Genomic DNA, 18,903 nt, shown 5'->3' on the forward strand with positions numbered 1-18,903 from the left:
GGGGGGGGGCGATGTACAATTTGCAGAGGCACGCCGATTTTAGCTTAAACGATGGATATAAATTAGGACAGAACTGTTTTACCACTATAAACTGTATAATACGACCCATAAAATAGGTCCTCTCGCTCATTCGGCGTAAAACCCTACAAGGTTAGCGCGGGTAAAAGGGAAGCCGACAGTGCTATATGGACCTATTAGTTAGGTAGGAATAACGGGATAAGCGAATCTTGAACTAATAATCAATATTTGTTTATCTAACACAGTTTATAGGGGTAATATTAATAATATACAATAAAACAGATAACACAGCGATGTTATACCATAACAAAGACACGTGTGACCAACTTACCTCATCAAAGAAAGGCGAACCGAAAATTTAAATAACTCCTTAACATATATATGCAAATAATCAGTATTATAAAGATCATTGACCTCATATAGTAAACCGCTTGATGTAAAGATATCTATGTAATGATAACATTCTACAGTTTAACGGATAGGTACATGATGACTGAAAAGTTACGTACATGTACCTCACGATACGATACATATTACAATACACATTTCTGCTTAGAAAGTCAACTTCATAATGATTGAGTGCAGGTTTTTACAGGGTATTGCCATAGTCTTGAATAATAAACATCACGAAAAAATATTTGTATATGACGTTCAGTACTTTTTGGTATTACTAAGTAGTGGACCACATTTGTACTTAAGGCTTTCAAAACAACAAGTACATTGTTTTAGATTTCAGCAATTTCAGTAATGCTAGTGCATCGCGATACAGGCAACCAAACTAATTCGATAAGATACTCAAGATGCGATTGATCGTTTTAACTCTTAAGTAAAGCTTGTCTGTATTATGTCCCTTTTTGCACTATAAACTTCCTTGTATTACAGATGCTGTCACATTGAACGGGTCGTCTGAGTACGCTGTCCTCGGGAGTGAGTTTACACTGACGTGTGACGTACCAGATGAGGGAAACAGTGTCCAGTTGTACCGCCGTCCTGACGTGACTGCTATACTAGGTAGAATACAAATAGCTGGTGGTCAGTGTTACAACACCACTACTACTCCTGTCCTCTGTAGCCCGGATAGCTGTTTCTGTACTACCACCTAGACTCTCTATGGTACAGTGTTCCAGTGGGTCATACAGCCACAGACAGGAGACCATGGATCTGTGTGGGTTTGTCGTCGTAACAACCCAAGTCTACCTGTCGCTGTTGTAGCCAGTCCTGACTACACACTTAACGTGGCAGGTAGGTAAATTGTTGTTACGTTTGAAAAACTGTTATTTCTTATTCTTTCACCTTCCTTTACGTCAATCCAAAATGGCTGGGCTTCAGAGACAAGATGTATTGAGCATATCCCTATCTATTCCTTGTACCTATAGTACGCTAATGAACTGGTCCAAAGGTAAGAGGATGTCATACCTTGGTGTCAATAAGCATGATAACTCCAGTTAATAAGTACCCTTGTTTTCCGTAGTAATAAATATTGAACTTGAAGGGGACCTGAAACTTTGAATAAAGTTGTGTTATGGTCATGTGAATATCATATCATCTGTTTTTGGTTACTTTATAGATTATTTTAGAGATACAGTCTAAAGACGCTTTTTGATCTGTAGAGTTCTATACAATTTTGTCTGGTGACGCTTTGTTAACTGTACAGGTACGTAAATACACACATGTGCCACGCCGCCGATTGTGAAAATTCAATTTATCATATCTCGGTCAAATTTTCAAATATCAAATTGAAATTTGATAGTCAAGTGTATCAAAGTCATATGACCAACATATCTCCTGATATCGTATATATTGTTCTAACAGGACAGACCGAGGCGAGAATAGATCATGCAAATGCATTCGAAAAGTTTGTTACTGTACTCATTCCTGTAACGAAATATCTTTTGTTGTAACAGCAACTTTGTTTTCCACGAACGTGGACGTAAAAGTGATTTGTTAATTTTGGCGTCATTTTTGGTATATTGTATTGTGCCGTCATATGTATCATGTCGTCATCATTTTCTCTGTCGTGCTGTTGTTCTGTTCTAATGAACGTCCGCTATATAGTTGCGTCCCATGAATATCTGTGTAACAGGGAAAGGCATTGAGATTCTGTATTTTTTTAATTTCTGATGTATTATGCGCAACCATTTAATTGATGTAACAATTATAACCCTTATACTACCACAGGGCTAAGCTGACTTTTACGTTGACTGCCACAGAGCGGCGGATCTGGTCGAATCAGGGCCTATCGGCTTTTAATTAGTCCCCCACCGGTTTCACTCACCCTGACGTGTTATATCATCACTCACCCTGAAGTGTTATATCATTATTATACCCCCGTCAAATTTGACGGGAGTATTATGTTATGGCGTTGTCCGTCCGTCCGTCCGTCCATCCGGCGTAAACTTTTGTTTGTCCGGCAATCTCATCCTACATTTTTCGACCGATCTCTTTAAAACTTTGTACACATTATAATCATGATATGAAGTTGTTTTTCCCCCAACAAGAATTCCGATTCGACAATTTGTATAAAAGTTATTGCCCTCTGTTCATTTCAGTATTTGATTTTTGTCCGGCATTCTCCTCCTACATTTTTCAACGAATCTCTTTGAAACTTAGTAGCTACCTTCGCTGATTTAGCATATTATTGAGGTTAGATACGTTGATCTGTTGGCGTTAATCATTTGTGTTATGTCTCCTTATTTCAAACGCTTAGAAGACAGATAGTTTTAGAGGTACAATTAAAACGTATCGGTGATTATACCTCACTTACGCTAGGTGTCGCTAAGATAGCAAGAGGGTATAAATAGGCAGAATCCAGCAACAATCGGCCCAGTTCTGTTCTGATCTCGGCATGTAGACAGCAGTGTAAATCGTAAGTAATATATGTGAGACCGGCTTTGTGTTGCAAAGATAGAAGTGACTGAGTAAGTCTTGCCTTGATCCACACACTGCCTGGAAGATATATTAAATAAACGATTGAGTGCTGTAGCGAGATACTGTTAGACAGAAGGTGTCACAGGCATAGGCTATACAGTGCTAGTCGTGACTAGGGTAGTCGTGACTAGGGTAGTCGCGACTAGGTATAAGTTGATAGAGCTAGTCGTGACTAGGGGTAGTCACGATTATTAGACTGCGTAGTTGTACAGTAGTACGTATAAGGCTGTCTTGCTCGGCGCGACTAGGTCATGTAGGTAGCGACTATAGGGCAACTAAAGTGACTAGGCCTAGGGCTAGCTGCGACGTGATCGTCGAGTTGTGTACTGCCTGGTTTGAACGGTAGTGTGTGGAGGGTGTTGTAATATTGATACAGAGCAGATAGCGTTGGCTATAGTTTTATAGTCGAACAGTAATTATTCTGTTCATATCATGTATTAAGCATTAGGTATGCTGGTTACAAGGTAGTTACACATATTTGTATATTATTGAAACTGTAGTATAGTTATAGTTAAGCCTACAACACAGGGATCCTTAGAGGTGACTAGGGTACGGACCCCGGAACGTTACATACTTTTGGTGGCAGCGTTTGGGATCCCTGTGATTAGGTTTCTGCATTATAATTTATGTTAATTAGAATAAACCTGTACTGTTTTTCTAGTCATACCTTATAGTTATTTGTATTGGTTTGTGAAGATGGCTAGCTATTAAGAGGATGATGTTCTCAGTCCATTAAAGGATGGCGAGGAAACTGTTAGCCAGAAAAGGCTCTGTAACACCTTCAAAATCTACACCTCGTAGACCTAGGGACTCTGGTATTGCATCGAGTGATAGAACTAGAGGGGAATATACACAGCTCATAGATGTTCCCAGGCTATCCTAAGATATGGATGTTGATAAGGTTGAGGATGAAATCAGACAAATGAGGGCTGAGTTGTCTAGGTTGCAGACAAAGAGTGAAGGTATTCTAAAACCGTCTCCGATTACAAGGCCATATACTGATAGGAAATTGGACCACCCCAGAGAGAGAGCCCGTTCGAGAACAGAGCAGCTCCCTAACTATATTGGTGACATTGATGGAGTTAGTCATGATTGGGTGACACGCATGAATTCTCAGAGACTTCACAGGAGGCCAGTATATGAGCATGACAGCTGTAGTGAGGACGATGAGGAACAATAGTATACCAGAAAACCACGCAACACTCCAAAGAAGGTCAGACATGTGAAGGCTGCAGCATTTGATGGTTCCACCCCATGGGTTGACTACAAATCTCATTTTGAGACTTGTTCCCGCATCAACAACTAGTCGGATTATGAGAAGGGCCTATATTTGGCTGTTGTACTCAGCGGTCAAGCACAATGCATCCTTGGGGACCTGCCATATCAAAGTCAGAAGATTAAAAGTCCCTGGTCATCGCGTTAGAAGAACGTTTTTCTCATCCTAACCAAACAGAGTTATACCGGGTTCAACTCTCAGAGAGGCGACAGAAAGCAGCAGAAAGTCTGCCAGAGTTGGGACAAGCCATTAGACGGCTAGTTAACCTGGCATACCCGACCGTGCCCAGTGATGTGCGTGATACCTTGGCTAAGCAGCAATTCATTGAGTCTCTAGCTGATTCAGACATGAGAATCAGGATAAAACAAGGAAGACCTCAAAATCTTACAAATACTATACGGTTAGCTGTGGAACTGGAGGCCTACAATCGAGCTGAAAAGAAATGGAGTGATGGTAAAGCTCATCTGAGAGCCACAAACACAGAGGACAGCCCTACGACAGAGAAGGCAAGTGTGACTACAGAGAAAGCTATTCAGAACTCTATGTCTAGTTTATTAAAAGACACACAACAGCAACTACAGTCCTTACAAGATGATGTTGTGAAGCTGAAAGAAAGCAATAAGAGTTCAAGTCAGCAAAGACAAAATAAAGGCTAGTCGAAAAACTTGCTACTATTGTAATGAGGAGGGTCATTTCGCAGGAATTGCCCGAAATTGGAAAATCAGGTAACCACTGAAAATGGAGCAGATAAGCCAGTGGCGAAGCGAGTTAGAACTCGGAGAAGACGGAAACAGACTGAACATAAGGCTAATGTAGGAGTCTCATCAGCTGCTCATGAAACTGGTATGTATGTTAAGACTGACATGCATCGTGCCAAGGCAAAGTTGTTGGTCGATACAGGTGCAACCATAACTTTGATATCTGAAAATCTGTATAACCACATTTCTCAGGCGGCTAGACCCGAGTTAAAGCCGATAATTAAAGAGGTCTTAACAGCAAGTGGAGACAAATTATCAATCCTCGGACAATGGATGTTTAACATCAGATTGGATGACGACACAAACATACTGGTAGAAGCGGTTGTTGCGAAACTCACCACAGATGGCATTCTAGGTCTTAATGTTATGATAGTTACAAACCCTCCCTGTGCAGTCGAGGCGTAACGTTACCAAAACGACGAGATACCCCGAGGGGGAGAAGTCCATTGAGATCGTCGAGTTTGATGAAGTTCTCAATGTGTGTCCCTGTTGTTCGAGGAGCCAGTAGGCAAGAGAGAAGAATGGAAGAATAGGACTTGGATCGTTCATTCAGGGACAATGACAAAGTTCTGTGTCGAATCATATTGTATATTTTTGATTGATGTCATAACATCTTGGAGAGTTCAGTATCAGAGTTGTTTTATTTCTATACGGGTGGACGCGTTGTTCTCGGAGGCGAGGGTAATGTGTGAATGTACATATCGTAATCCTACCTTCGCTGATTTAGCATATTATTCAGGTTAGATCCGTTGATCTGTTGGCGTTAATCATTTGTGTTATGTCTCCGTATTTCAAACGCTTAGAAGACAGATAGTTTTAGAGGTACAATTAAAACGTATCGGTGATTATACCTCACTCACCGCTAGGTGTCGCTAAGATAGCAAGAGGGTATAAATAGGCAGAATCCAGCAACAATCGGCCCAGTTCTGTTCTGATCTCGGCATGTAGACAGCAGTGTAAATCGTAAGTAATATATGTGAGACCGGCTTTGTGTTGCAAAGATAGAAGTGACTGAGTAAGTCTTGCCTTGATCCACACACTGCCTGGAAGATGTATTAAATAAACGATTGAGTGCTGTAGCGAGATACTGTTAGACAGAAGGTGTCACGGGCATAGGCTATACAGTGCTAGTCGTGACTAGGGTAGTCGTGACTTGGTATAAGTTGATAGAGCTAGTCGTGACTAGGGGTAGTCATGGTTATTAGAGTGCCGTAGCTGTACATAAGTACGTATAAGGCTGTCTTGCTCGGCGCGACTAGGTCATATAGGTAGCGACTATAGGGCAACAATAGTGACTAGGTCTAGGGCTAGCTGCGACGTGGTCGTCGAGTTGTGTACTGCCTGGTTTGTACGGTAGTGTGTGTAGGGTTTTGTAATATTGAAACAGAGCAGATAGCTTTGGTTATAGTTTTATAGTCGTACAGTAATTATTCTGTTCATATCATGTATTAAGCATTAGGTATGCTGGTTACAAGGTAGTAACACATATTTGTATATATTTGCAACTGTAGTATAGTTATAATTAGGCCTACAGCAGAAGTGACCAGGGTACGGACCCCGGAACGTTACAGTAGGCTAAACAATCATGATATGTTGTTGTGTTTCCTTGAAAAGAATTTTGATTCGACAATTTTTGCAAAAATTATTGCCCTTTGTTCATGTCAGTATTTGATTTTTTTATCCGGATATTTTCTCCTACATTTTTATAGCATGTCAGCTAACCACTCTTTGAAGGAAGCAGGTCTTATTTGTAGAGTTGACACAGTGACTCCATCCCCTGTCACAGAGGGATGCTCACTCACTCTGACGTGTTATAGCATTGTTACTTGTATTATAGTTATCGGTGTGGATTTGACATTGACTCCTCGCCTGTCACAGAGGAAGGCTCACTCATCATGACGTGTTAAAGCATTGCTACTTGTGTTATATGTATCGGTGAGGAGTTGACAGCGACTCTCTCTCTCCTGTCACAGAGGGAGGATCACTAACCCTGATGTGTTATATCATTGATACATGTGTTATAGGTATCGGGGTAGAGTTGACAGTGACTCCCTCTCCTGTCACAAAGGGATGATTACTCACCCGAAAGTGTTATATAATTGATACATTTGTTATAGGTATCGGTGTAGAATTGACAGTGACTCCCTCCCCTGCCACATAGGGATGATCACTCACCCTGAAGTGTTATATAATTGATACATGTGTTATAGGTATCGGTGTAGAGTTGACAGCGACCCCCTCCCGTGTCACAGAGGGATGATCACTCACCCTGACGTGTTATATAATTGATACATGTGTTATAGGCGTCGGTGTGGAGTTGACATAGCGACTCCATACCCTGTCACAGCGGGATGCTCACTCACCATGACGTGTTATATAATTGATACATGTGTTATAGGTATCGGGGTAGAGTTAACAGCGACTCCCTCTCCTGTAATAGAGGAAGGATCACTCGCCCGGAAGTGTTATATCTTTGTTACTTGTGTTAAAGGTATCGGTGAATAGTTGACAGTAACTCCCTCCTGTCAGAGAGGGAGGATCACTCAACCTGATGTGTTATATAATTGATACATGTGTTATAGGTATCAGTGTAGAGTTGACACAGCGACTCACTCTCCTGTCACAGAGAGAGGATCACTCACCCTGACGTGTTTTATAATTGATACATTTGTTATAGGTATCGGTGTGGAGGTAACAGTGACTCCCTCTCCTAGCACAGAGTGAGGATCACTCACCCGGAAGTGTTATATAATTGATACATTTGTTATAGGTATCGGTGTAGAGTTGACAGCGACTCTTTCCCCTGTCACAGAGGGAGGATCACTCACCCTGAAGTGTTATATAATTGATACATGTGTTTTAGGTATCGGTGTATAGTTGACAGCGACCCCCTCCCGTGTCACAGAGGGAGGATCACTCAACCTGACGTGTTTGGTGACAGAGAACAGCTCTGTGTTTGCCACGTTTAATTATGAGGATGCGACACTCATTGGATCAATACAGCTGTCAGGAGGACAGTGTTTAGCTAGTACAGCCAATACCCGTACCCAGCAGGGTACCTGTACCACAGACGGTAAATCCTTCTCCTGGACCATCTCCAGTGTGACCAGGTCCTGGGACAGGGCACGGGTCAGATGTCAGGTTTCCAATCCAACATCTTCAATCAGTGATATCATCGCCGTCAGTGTGTTATGTAAGTATACCTTTATTGTGATTTAGCTCATCTCTCACAAAGTGCACGTGAACTTGTACTATTCAATGGTTCAAAAAAGCATCTGTCCTCCAACCTGTTAATTAATTTTTCAATTTGATTAATAAATTGTGTATCACCTGATACAATCTGTTGATTGTCCATTGTCAATTCAGTGCTGACTGTTAAGTTCTTCAAGTCCTACTGGGGAGGGCTTTTGATTTAAAAAATGCATGCATGATGATGAAGTGCAAGTGTTGCACGCTGTCATCGAGTCTCATGCTCCACGATTTGCCCTTCATCGCCATGATTGTATTACTGATCTAATTCACTTTGTCTCATATAATTTCCAACTAGTATATGTGGTTTGGATGAAAAACCTAGATCGGATCCCCAGACCCTTTGTAATACACCAAGTTATGGTCTTTTGTTCATTTTAGCCCAACGTCATCAGATAAACGTAACGTTTGCAATGATTTGTTTTAAATGTTGCGATGTCAAACTAGCATGTGCCGCAAATGAATATCATATACTAATTTAAATATCGAGAATATTCATCTGACACTATTTTATGAAAAAATTAAAATGAAACAATTTATTTAAGCCGCAGTAAAAGTTTGTGCTAGCTTGTCCAATAATCTTGTGTATATTGTGACGTCACGTTAAAATTGTAGAGTGATGATATGCAATTATGACCTCACGATGTTGTCCTTTTGAAATAAACCTGACGAACCATGTGCAGGGTGAAAGTAGCTACTTTGTGGTCGGCTGTTAAATCTGATTTGTTTCTATGCTTACCTACTTCACATGGATACTTGAACTCTTTTATAATATAAATGGTAGGATAAAAGTGTTTTTTTGTGCTTCCGAAAAGGTATTCCGGAACAGTTTGGATTAATGCTCTTTGTTAATTTCCCTCCGGTAGTATAATATCAATAAGCTTGGATTAATAAATAGTTTTTAAAAATCAAGCAAACAAGATGAGGGAGGAATCGTTAGGGTAAACTTTACGTCAAGTAATGCGTGTGTAAATACCGATATTAGTACCTTTCCCGGTATATAGTGCATTATAATATTCAATATATTATCAGAAGGTCGTAATACAAACTTTTGACACCATATTGAATGCTCACGATACTTTTGACATCAACATTTGTTATTGAGATGAGTTCAGAACATCAAGTAAACATTAGTTAACACAGCAAAAATATTTTGGCAATGAAATGTTAATGTTTTATATTAATTACTCTTATTTCTATGCCAAGGCAAATGCTTGAGCAAATTATCATATATCTACTCGAAATATCAGTATTTTTGCAGGTGTGATAATTTCCAAATCCGTCTAATACCACTTCCAGTCACACGTGTGATAAGTTTCTCGTAATGCACGAGAAACTAAAAATTTTGAAATTGGAAGTTCATAGCTAAACAGTGTTAACGGATATATGAATATCTCATACGCTTTTCAAAAATGACAAAAAACGAATGGATGTGATGTGGCCTTATTTACATATGACACTCTTGTACTTAAGACGGACTGGGTCACAAATGACATAGATCACCGTTTTTCAGGTATTGGTTCAAAGAAAAAAATGCACATTTCTGCGTGTTTTTAATCAGTTATAAATCATCACGAACTTTTGTTAATTTTTGTGTCAGTGTACAGACGATCGCCAAACGTTTTAATGAATCGTGTAGTGTCAAGCACGTCACTTAGTAACGAGATACAGCTTGATAAAATGTCTGCTCGGAAACATAGAATTTGATGATTTTTATTTGAGAAGAGATGCTGACAAGGAGAACAATGTGAGGTTAAGATATGGCGATAACACTGAACAATTTGTAGAAAATGTGCGGAATATTCAAACACACCAAAAAAAAAATGAGTCCGACATGAGGTTGATCATATCATTTCTTGGTTCGGTCGGGGAGCTACTTGATCGAGAAACAACAGCAATACGGCAAATCCATCTTCAACCTCTCCTTCTGTACGGACTCCTGTCTGAAGGGGAAGTTACCTCGACAGTGGAAATTTGAGTGTAGTAGTTTTTGGGGAAAAACTACCCAAATCCTTATGAAAAATAGACTGTGTCAGCTGTTTGTCTCTGAGATGTCATAATTGATGGTTTCAAATCATCATCGAAGGATCAACGCATATCACAGGAAAATATTTTATCAGGCTTCGTTTTGAAAGCAGGCTCCATTATTCAAAAGTTTTTTTAAATTTCATAATCCTTTATATTTTAATTAAACGACCAGATTGCCAACATTTGGTAAATTTTACCTATATTCTAATGAGTAGTTTCTTAAAACAAAAATATAAAAATATCATCATATTTGATCAGTTTAAGTGTTTTCTGTGGACATAAGTATGCATGTATATAAAATGTACATCATCGCCATTTGTACATATATTTGCAGTTAAATTTAATCATAGATGGTCCACTTGTTGTTTCCAACTATACTAGCACATCCTAATGTTTTAAAGGAGATTTGACGCTTTCAATTGACTGAACATATAAAGGTTAAATACAAACCCTTTTCTGTTCAAGATTGCAAAGTATACATATTTATACTCATCGATACCAACTGCATAAACATTACATATTACACACAGGGCAATTACAACAAGTAGTACATATATTTCACCTTTCGCGAACATAACTAATATACAGAAAAAAAACTACGCACGGTACTACTGTTTAGATGAACGTAAGTCACACAAATGTGATTGCTTACAAAATTGGGTATACAATTTAGCTGATTCGTTCTAGGACTCGTCGGCGATGGCAGAGACTAAACAGGTGAACATTGGTCTAAACTACTGTTTATACAGAGGAGGAATTAAGTGAAACGTTTTATGTTAAAGGAGTTTCAAAAATAACTTTCATATTAAAAAAGACTACTATGATTATATAGTGAACAAAGCGACTACTCGACAGAAATGGGTCCACCAGCAGAATCTGATACCCTGCATCATGAGAAGTGTGCTCAAACAAGTCGGTAATATATACAGTATGCCAACAATTAACTCCACTGACCATACAACTGTTTCGTCCTTCTAGAACACTTCGGCAATACTGAAGGCCAATCGCTTGAAATTCAGTTTAGTCTAACCTACTATTGAAACAGAAGAAAGATGCACAATACCGCTTAATTATAATATGAAAAGGCAAAGCCTTAAAAGAGCGTAGCTTTTGTTGGTCTCTGATATTTACTGATTCAGAATACAACTTTCAGAATGAGATAAGATAAACTTTATTTAAAGTCGGCTAGTCGAGGAATAACAATAAAACACGAGCTTTAATGATATTAAGACCGACATAACAATAGGGGAGACCGGGGCAAGTTCGGCCCTTTTTTTGTTATTATTAAAGTCCGTTCTAGGAAGTATGGCAGCACGTCCGTTTTTGAACATTATTTAACTTTTCCTGTCGGAAGATCGGATGGCCGAACGAGCCCCGCCATGGGGTAAGTTCGGACAGGCATTCGGGTAAGTTCGGCCCCCATTGAAATCAGCTTAATTATGACGTCATTAAGCATGCAACGTCAGATTGTACCGCCAATTTTACGACTTTTTATGTGTCTAAAACTACATGGGCCAACCTTGCCACGGGTATTATTGGTCGAACCTGTTCGGGCGCAAATTGATATTTTAATAAATTCTTATCGTACAGCAATATGGTAGTGACTGATTGGCTTGGCTTTTATGTATTATCATTTGAAGCTGTCAGTGTGTTACACGTTTGACTGTAAAAAAGTAGCAATTCCGTTTCAAAAAGTTCGCATAACTATAGAAGCGAGATCATGGTTTTCTTTCTACCCTCTTAAAAATAATTTTCTGCCGTTCAGTCGTTTTTTTGTCGTTGAATGCCCAGCCAACTAAATGTAGATTTTTTTTATATTATTGATGATTGGTAAAAATGTATTCACAATATGATTTTTGCATCAATGACGCTATTTTATTCCAGTCAAAGCTGAAGTAGATATTTGTTCTTGTGTGGAACGTATACGATGGTTCGGGTGGCGCAGTGGATAGCGCGCTCGTCTTCACCAAGATGGCCGGATTCAATCCTGGTCACCTGCTTGGCCACGCGGGTTTTCTCCGGTTTCCTTCCATATTAAGAATTAAACCCTCTGTGAGCTGGGGGAAACTGTTTTGTAACTGCTATAGAAAAAAGTGCAAATTACATATTTTACGATTAGTCTTAGTAAATGTATGGAGATGTTAGCTGAAAAATGAAATTAAAAAAAGAAATCATTGTAATACTTTGATGTAACTGAAATTGTCCTGGTATGAATATGTAGTCTCAATTACTGTTCCATCCTGAAACACCGGATTGAATTTCAAATTTTGTAACTGTCACCGAGGTTTGACAGGTAATGATGCCAAATAAAATTACAGTTTCTGTCTTTAACTAATTAGATATCGGACACGTTGTAAAAAAGTAATACGTTGCGAAAAAGGGCGTTGCACTTGAGTTGGTTGTCTGGAGAATTATTGTTAATTTCGTCATAAATACATTTTCCATTGCTTCTTTTATGAGTGGTAATGCATAAATAATGTAAAGACTATATCCAGACTTTCAAAAATGTCAATTATTTCGTTCATATTCTCAACAAATGGAAATCAAAAGCTGTTGAAATTTTAAATGATCTCTTTTTTGAAGATATCTCCGGGTAGAAATATCAACAGAAACGGTTTGATGACAAGAAATATCCTCGGAAAATATCCGTATGTTTACTTGTTGTGACTGTAGAAAAGGCTGAAATAAAAAAAAAGTCTTGAAGCACCGACAAAGAGACAAATGCAACGGACATCAGTTCCAGAATTTTCCGGTCTTTTTCCATCCTTCCGGAAATAACCGATGAAGGCCGATGGATTGTGACGTGCTTGTGACGTCATAGAATGATAATCTCTGAACGAAGTTTTATGCCTGTTAGTATCACATTTTATGTGATAGACTTTTTTCATTCAGAATGTATATTATTTCTTATCTAAATAAACAAGCAATAACACATGAAGATTGCTTTCACTATATGAGGATATTCATGCATGGGTTGAAACACAATTGTCTTTGCTTCAAGGATACACTTCCTGTTTCCCAACCGGACGTCTACTTCCGGACGGAAAAAAATAAATACAGGCAAGGTGTAACAAGGGGAAGCAACTCTGTTTACGCTCGTATGTGTTACCATTAAAGAGCTTCGATGGGGCGCCGAACTTATAACTTTCAAAAATCAGAAGAGTACTGCTTCATTTCAACTTTGTAAAGAGGTGTGAATATGCTCTATGGCACCAATGAGCTTCCAAGTTTACATTACATTAACGTATACTAATTTTTTTTTAATTGTTTATAACGTATACTTTGACAGATTGATTTTTGTGTCAAATATGACGCCTTACTACATCTATATTTACTTTGCGGTAAAGGTAGATAACAGTCTGATGAGATCCATTACCTGTTTAAATCGACAACAACAGAATGCTGACAAACTTCTTATTCCACGGATATGCATGCAAGTTTCTTTGTAACCCTTCTAATTTGTAAAACTCTTTTTGATTTGATATCTTGCCGGGGTCTATATTTCTATAGACTCCGCTCTGCTGGGGTCTATAAGAGCACGTGCGAAGGGGAGACAACTCAAAACAGAATCTCTTCATGACAACAAAGATGGCGTCCGACACACACAAGCGTCCGAGGTTTGCCAATCATTCATTGGATGAAATACCCTACAAGCAATCTAAATCGACAGCAAATTCAACAAAAAGTCAAAGAGGGGGCCGCTAGGGCGTAATTACAAATATAGTTGTGTATTGTGACTATTTTCCAAAAGCCAAAAGGTCTCCCGTAGGGGCCATTTTGAGTACTAACAATATAGCTGTAAAATTTAGCAGGTTTGCCACAACGGCGCATATGGGTAATACACCTGCATTTGGGTAACAGTTACCCATTTGAGTAACAGTTTTATTACAGAGATGAGGAATAAAGTGAAAAAAAAACCACATGAAGTTCTTTTAAACACATGGAGCAAAAAAGGGCGTCATTCTTTTTAATATAATCCATATATGCGCCGTTGTGCCCATCCTGTTTAAGTCAAACTAACAAAATGACTTAAAATTTGACAGAAAAACAGTTATAAAAGATTGTCAAGGTGACACTTTTACTAGTACTGTACCAGACAGTACTACACTTCGTACGTTTAACTATTACTGTACCTGACAGTACATTCACTACGTACATTTAACTCGTACTGTACCCGACAGTACATTCACTACGTACATGTAACTTTTCAGTGTTTTATCAACACCGTAACTGAAGTTCGGTCCGACGCAACCGATAAATCACACTAAATATTTCAATATCATTCGTTTCAGACAGCGTCATATTAATTTGATATCAGTTGGCACTCTTCCAAGATGAATTCAAATAATGGGCCGGAAAATTAGCCCCTGTCGACGAAATTTGGTGACATTTATGTATCTTTCCTCCCATAGATACACGTCAAACGTAGGTTTCATGTACCAGTACCCCTAAGCAGAAATAATTTTAATGATGGTCACGCTTGCCGAAGGGGTTAAGGCTGCCTCTTGTGGGATAACGCGACACCACGAGATTACAGTACGGTACCGTTTGTTGATGGTATATGCAAAGAAATTATAATTATCAACATTGTTTAATTATATCTTAACCATGCATTTCTATCCCTACCAGACCCTCCTACTCCACCAATCATCATTCAGCTCAACACCAGCAATTTACCAGGATTAGGCGAGTACATGGAATTATCGTGCAATTACTCCGAAGGTAATCCCTATCCAGCAAGCGTTGAGTGGTTCCGAGATGGTCTACCTACAGGACTAAATGGGACTGATATTGTAATTGGACCTCTCCTTCCAGCAGATAATGGCGTTGGCTATTCCTGCCGCGTACGGAATATATTCACAGACTTAAAGATGGTGAACCTGACCTCACCCACATATATCCTCGTCGTGGCATGTAAGTATATACCACAATTCATACCAATCAAGTATGATTTTATTAATTATTTCACTTTTAAAATTATTGCCATGGCTAAATATCATTTCTTTGAGTAACTTTCTAAAATACTCAGAATTGTTTAATTGTTCACGTACAGAAATGAAAATTATTGCAAACCTTCCTCAGTATTAATGAACGCCGGAGATCTGTGGATCTATATTTAATCAAAACAACATACCATGACTTATACCGACCGGTTGTCAAAGATATATTTATGATATACTGACCCGAAACAAATGATAAAAATGCATTGTACTAGTGTCTGTAGCTTCGTTTTAAGTGTTTGTTTTGCTTGTGTAAATATATACTGCACTGCCAGCAAACCGTCTACTATCTGCCAGGTGCTTTGTTAAAGTAATTGAGTCAAATGTATGTATTGTGAGCTGTTGTTTCAATAATAAACATTGTTTCGTTTGTTATATATTTTTTATGAATAATTAGTCTCATACAGTTGGTAGTCCTTTAGTTAGTAAATACGGCTAAGCTGATTAAAAGTCCCTGTTTCTATATTGTTGTCAAATGATAGAAACACCATAACAGATTGTGTTTGTTAACCAATAAATAGACCTGAATTCATTTTAATTTCTGATCAACTTACACTTTCGTATATTATATTACTAGTTTAGTGACATAGCGATTTTTGATGGTGGTTAATTTTAGGTGTCAGATTATATATAATCTTGCGAAAATACTTGTTGTTACATTGTGGTCACAATTTAGTAAAATACGTTGGTTATTCCACGAGATACACTAGACCAGCCAGTTTCATATTTGTAGATGATGTTCATTTCTTAGTGAGTTTAGTTTTATATAACAATATAGTATGCATTGATTACTTACCACGCATTAATAATACAAGTAGTGTGAATTTCATGTGAAAGGTTATTCCGGTATTTCTATTTCAATCATGACATGAAATCATTAATAATATACATGCTATTTTATTTCAGGTTTGACGTATGATATATTGTAACACGATGCTATGTAATATGGTCAGACGATTCATACACGTCCTTTATGATAAAATACATAATCTATGTGACAATTTTGCTTATAATGTAACACAATTTTGATAACTATACTACTTTGTGTTTTTTGTGACGTTTTTGTCATGTTTCGTGTTGTCTGTGTTGATTTGTCTTTACCGTAAAGTATTGTGTCGTCTAAACATGTATTTGTGATGTTGCTGAAAGTTTGTGTTAGAGTGAACAAATGAGTGGTTTTATTGGGTNGGGGGGGGGGGGGGGGGGGGGGGGTTGTATTGTTTTCGAAGATTAGGAGGACGGTTTGGATAAATACCAGTGAGCGACTTCAACACCAACATAACCAACATTTCACAAACGATGTCAATGCTATTTCAACGGCTGTTTTCTGGTAAGGATATAAAGACGTACTGGAATAATGCATCGATTTTTTATCTATACACGTATATAGTTTTAATATTAGAAATATGAAATATTGTTGTACTAGATAAGACAACTTGAATAATGATAGGTGGACAGGAATTATTGTCTTGTATTGGTTCGGTTTACGAGCATGGTAGTAGTAGCGTTAATTACGTATTCTTTATTAATATTTGTACGAAAAACATTGTTATGAGAGTCGCCAACTAAACACAGAAAACAGCTTATCTAGCTATGGGAAAAGGTTAAATAAATAAATAATAAACAGAGACGATTTAGTACGGTTCAATATGGAAACGAGTATTTTGAAATACAAATTGGTAATGTGGTTAGATTAATTAGTGAAAAGATATCTAAATTTAAGATTTCTACTGATTCTTCCAGATAGACCGTTTATGGTAACGTGACGTGCAGACCTTAATGATACTGGTCAACCTGACAATGGATGGATCAGCTACTCCTTGTTAAAAAGGTAATACGAGTTTTTCATTTAACTACGACTCCTTCTTTAAAAAGGAGATTTTGGTAGAATACGGTTCTGTCTACATTTTTAACCGAAACAATTTCATAAAGGTAAATTTATAAATGTTTAAATCGTAACACACTATATGAGTAAATATTGGCATGTTTCCAGAGAATTAAGATATATTTATACGTTTCAGAATACAATTACTCGTACTTGATATAGAAATCGATATAGGAGTTATAGAACGATTGTCATATTTATTACCAATAATCACAATAATTTGGTTTCGATCACTTTGGTTTTGACATATATCTAGTAGAAATATAGGTAAAAATACCATTAGTATTACTTCTAACGTGTAGTAAAATACCAAGTGCTATAATGCCTGGATATTTTATTACTCCATATATCAATAATAAGAGTTCTTGAAAGTTAACATTCATTATATCTGTAAGAACATCAATCTTTCTTGTTTAGAGAGAAGGATTTGGTTCCTTTAACAATCAGATTTAGTTGGTTTGTATGCTACGGTAGGTTACGTCGTTTTGCAGGTGTTTCTCCAACATGCATCTGTTGACGGGCTACTCACGGAAACCCTAGTATGTGGATATAAAGATAAAGAAAAAGAGTGTAAGTGATGTGAATACACAAACTATTGTCATGTATTCAATATAAATGTAAGAATATGATAATTGTGTCAGAAATGTAATGATCACCTTGTCACAGACATGTTTCACACATGTTTGACGTTCTATACAAATGTTGTTATATTGTACAACCTAGATACTGACAGGAAGACCAACGTTATCATATTAACTAAATCCACAAGAAATTAACGTAGTCACTACCAAGCATGTTTATGAGAAAAGTAATTGGTTATCTCTTAGTTGTTATAAACTTGACTTTGCAAGGTTATATTTTGCATATATTTATCCAAATGTTAAGTTGGGATTGTGAAATTTAAAAGATGTCATATTGAATACATCTCACCATTGGGTAGAACATTATTAATAATATATATCTGTCAATGCTTCATTGAAAACAGTGAAATGAAATGTTTGGAAATTTAGTAAATGAAAAGCAATACGTATATTATTATTTATTACTCATGCCCATTGTTATTGAAACAAAAAACAAACAACCCGGGATAATATACATTATCAAGTCCATTTTTTATGGAGTTTTGCATATATTTCAAAACGCTTTTTATCTTTTTTTTGCATTTTTCATTGCATCGATAAAAAGAAATTGTGTATTTGAGATGCATGGTAATCTAATATAATTGTGTTTTTTCTTGTATTAAGGTGATGATAACAGTCATGTGATCTAGGCAGTAAACCCTTCCGAATCACCAAATATGTAACAATGCCAGAGATCTTGGCATGGGAAACGGACTTTTTCAAATACTAAATGTATTAATTGTTGGTATAAACAGCAAAAGGATGTCTGTTTCCTCAACATTAAAAAAAGAACAGAAATATGACAATTTTATGTAAAATTTAGAACAAAATAAATTAATTTATTGTTTATCCCAGTGTCACTTGTAATATTATTTAGAATTTTAGTTTTCCTTAACAGCTGATCTTTCTCGTTAGGTGCAAGATAATATTTACACCTGAAGGTGTCCTCCATTACTTAATGACGTCATTTAATTCAAAATAACTTCCACGACTTACGAGAAAAATGTTTGAATGCAGTACATCCGATTAGCATATTAATAAAAAATATGAATACATTGTTCGACGACAAAATTACTAGTAAGTAGTGCTAAGCAACAGAGTAAATTACAATAATATTAAGTACAGTTCCACAAGAGAATTC

At 37.5% G+C, this 18,903-nt stretch overlaps 1 long non-coding RNA gene across 3 annotated transcripts in view; it reads left to right on the forward strand.

The window, feature by feature from the left end:
* LOC110464525 overlaps positions 1-18,592 on the forward strand; it is a 21,293-nt gene extending 2,701 nt beyond the window's left edge. Inside the window, exons 2-7 of one of the 3 annotated variants that reach the window (XR_002464502.1) lie at positions 901-1,260; positions 7,844-8,173; positions 14,887-16,587; positions 17,001-17,088; positions 17,634-17,712; positions 18,387-18,592. This is a non-coding gene — a long non-coding RNA (uncharacterized LOC110464525). Of the gene's footprint in view, positions 1-900; positions 1,261-2,859; positions 2,885-5,724; positions 5,944-7,843; positions 8,174-14,886; positions 16,588-17,000; positions 17,089-17,633; positions 17,713-18,386 lie in introns of those variants that run through there. The other 2 variants (XR_002464504.1, XR_002464503.1) reach the window with 2 other exon arrangements.
* Positions 18,593-18,903: the final 311 nt, after the last annotated feature.

The sequence above is a fragment of the Mizuhopecten yessoensis genome, unplaced genomic scaffold (assembly GCF_002113885.1).
Source record: "Mizuhopecten yessoensis strain PY_sf001 unplaced genomic scaffold, ASM211388v2 scaffold11005, whole genome shotgun sequence".
NCBI lineage: Eukaryota > Metazoa > Mollusca > Bivalvia > Pectinida > Pectinidae > Mizuhopecten > Mizuhopecten yessoensis.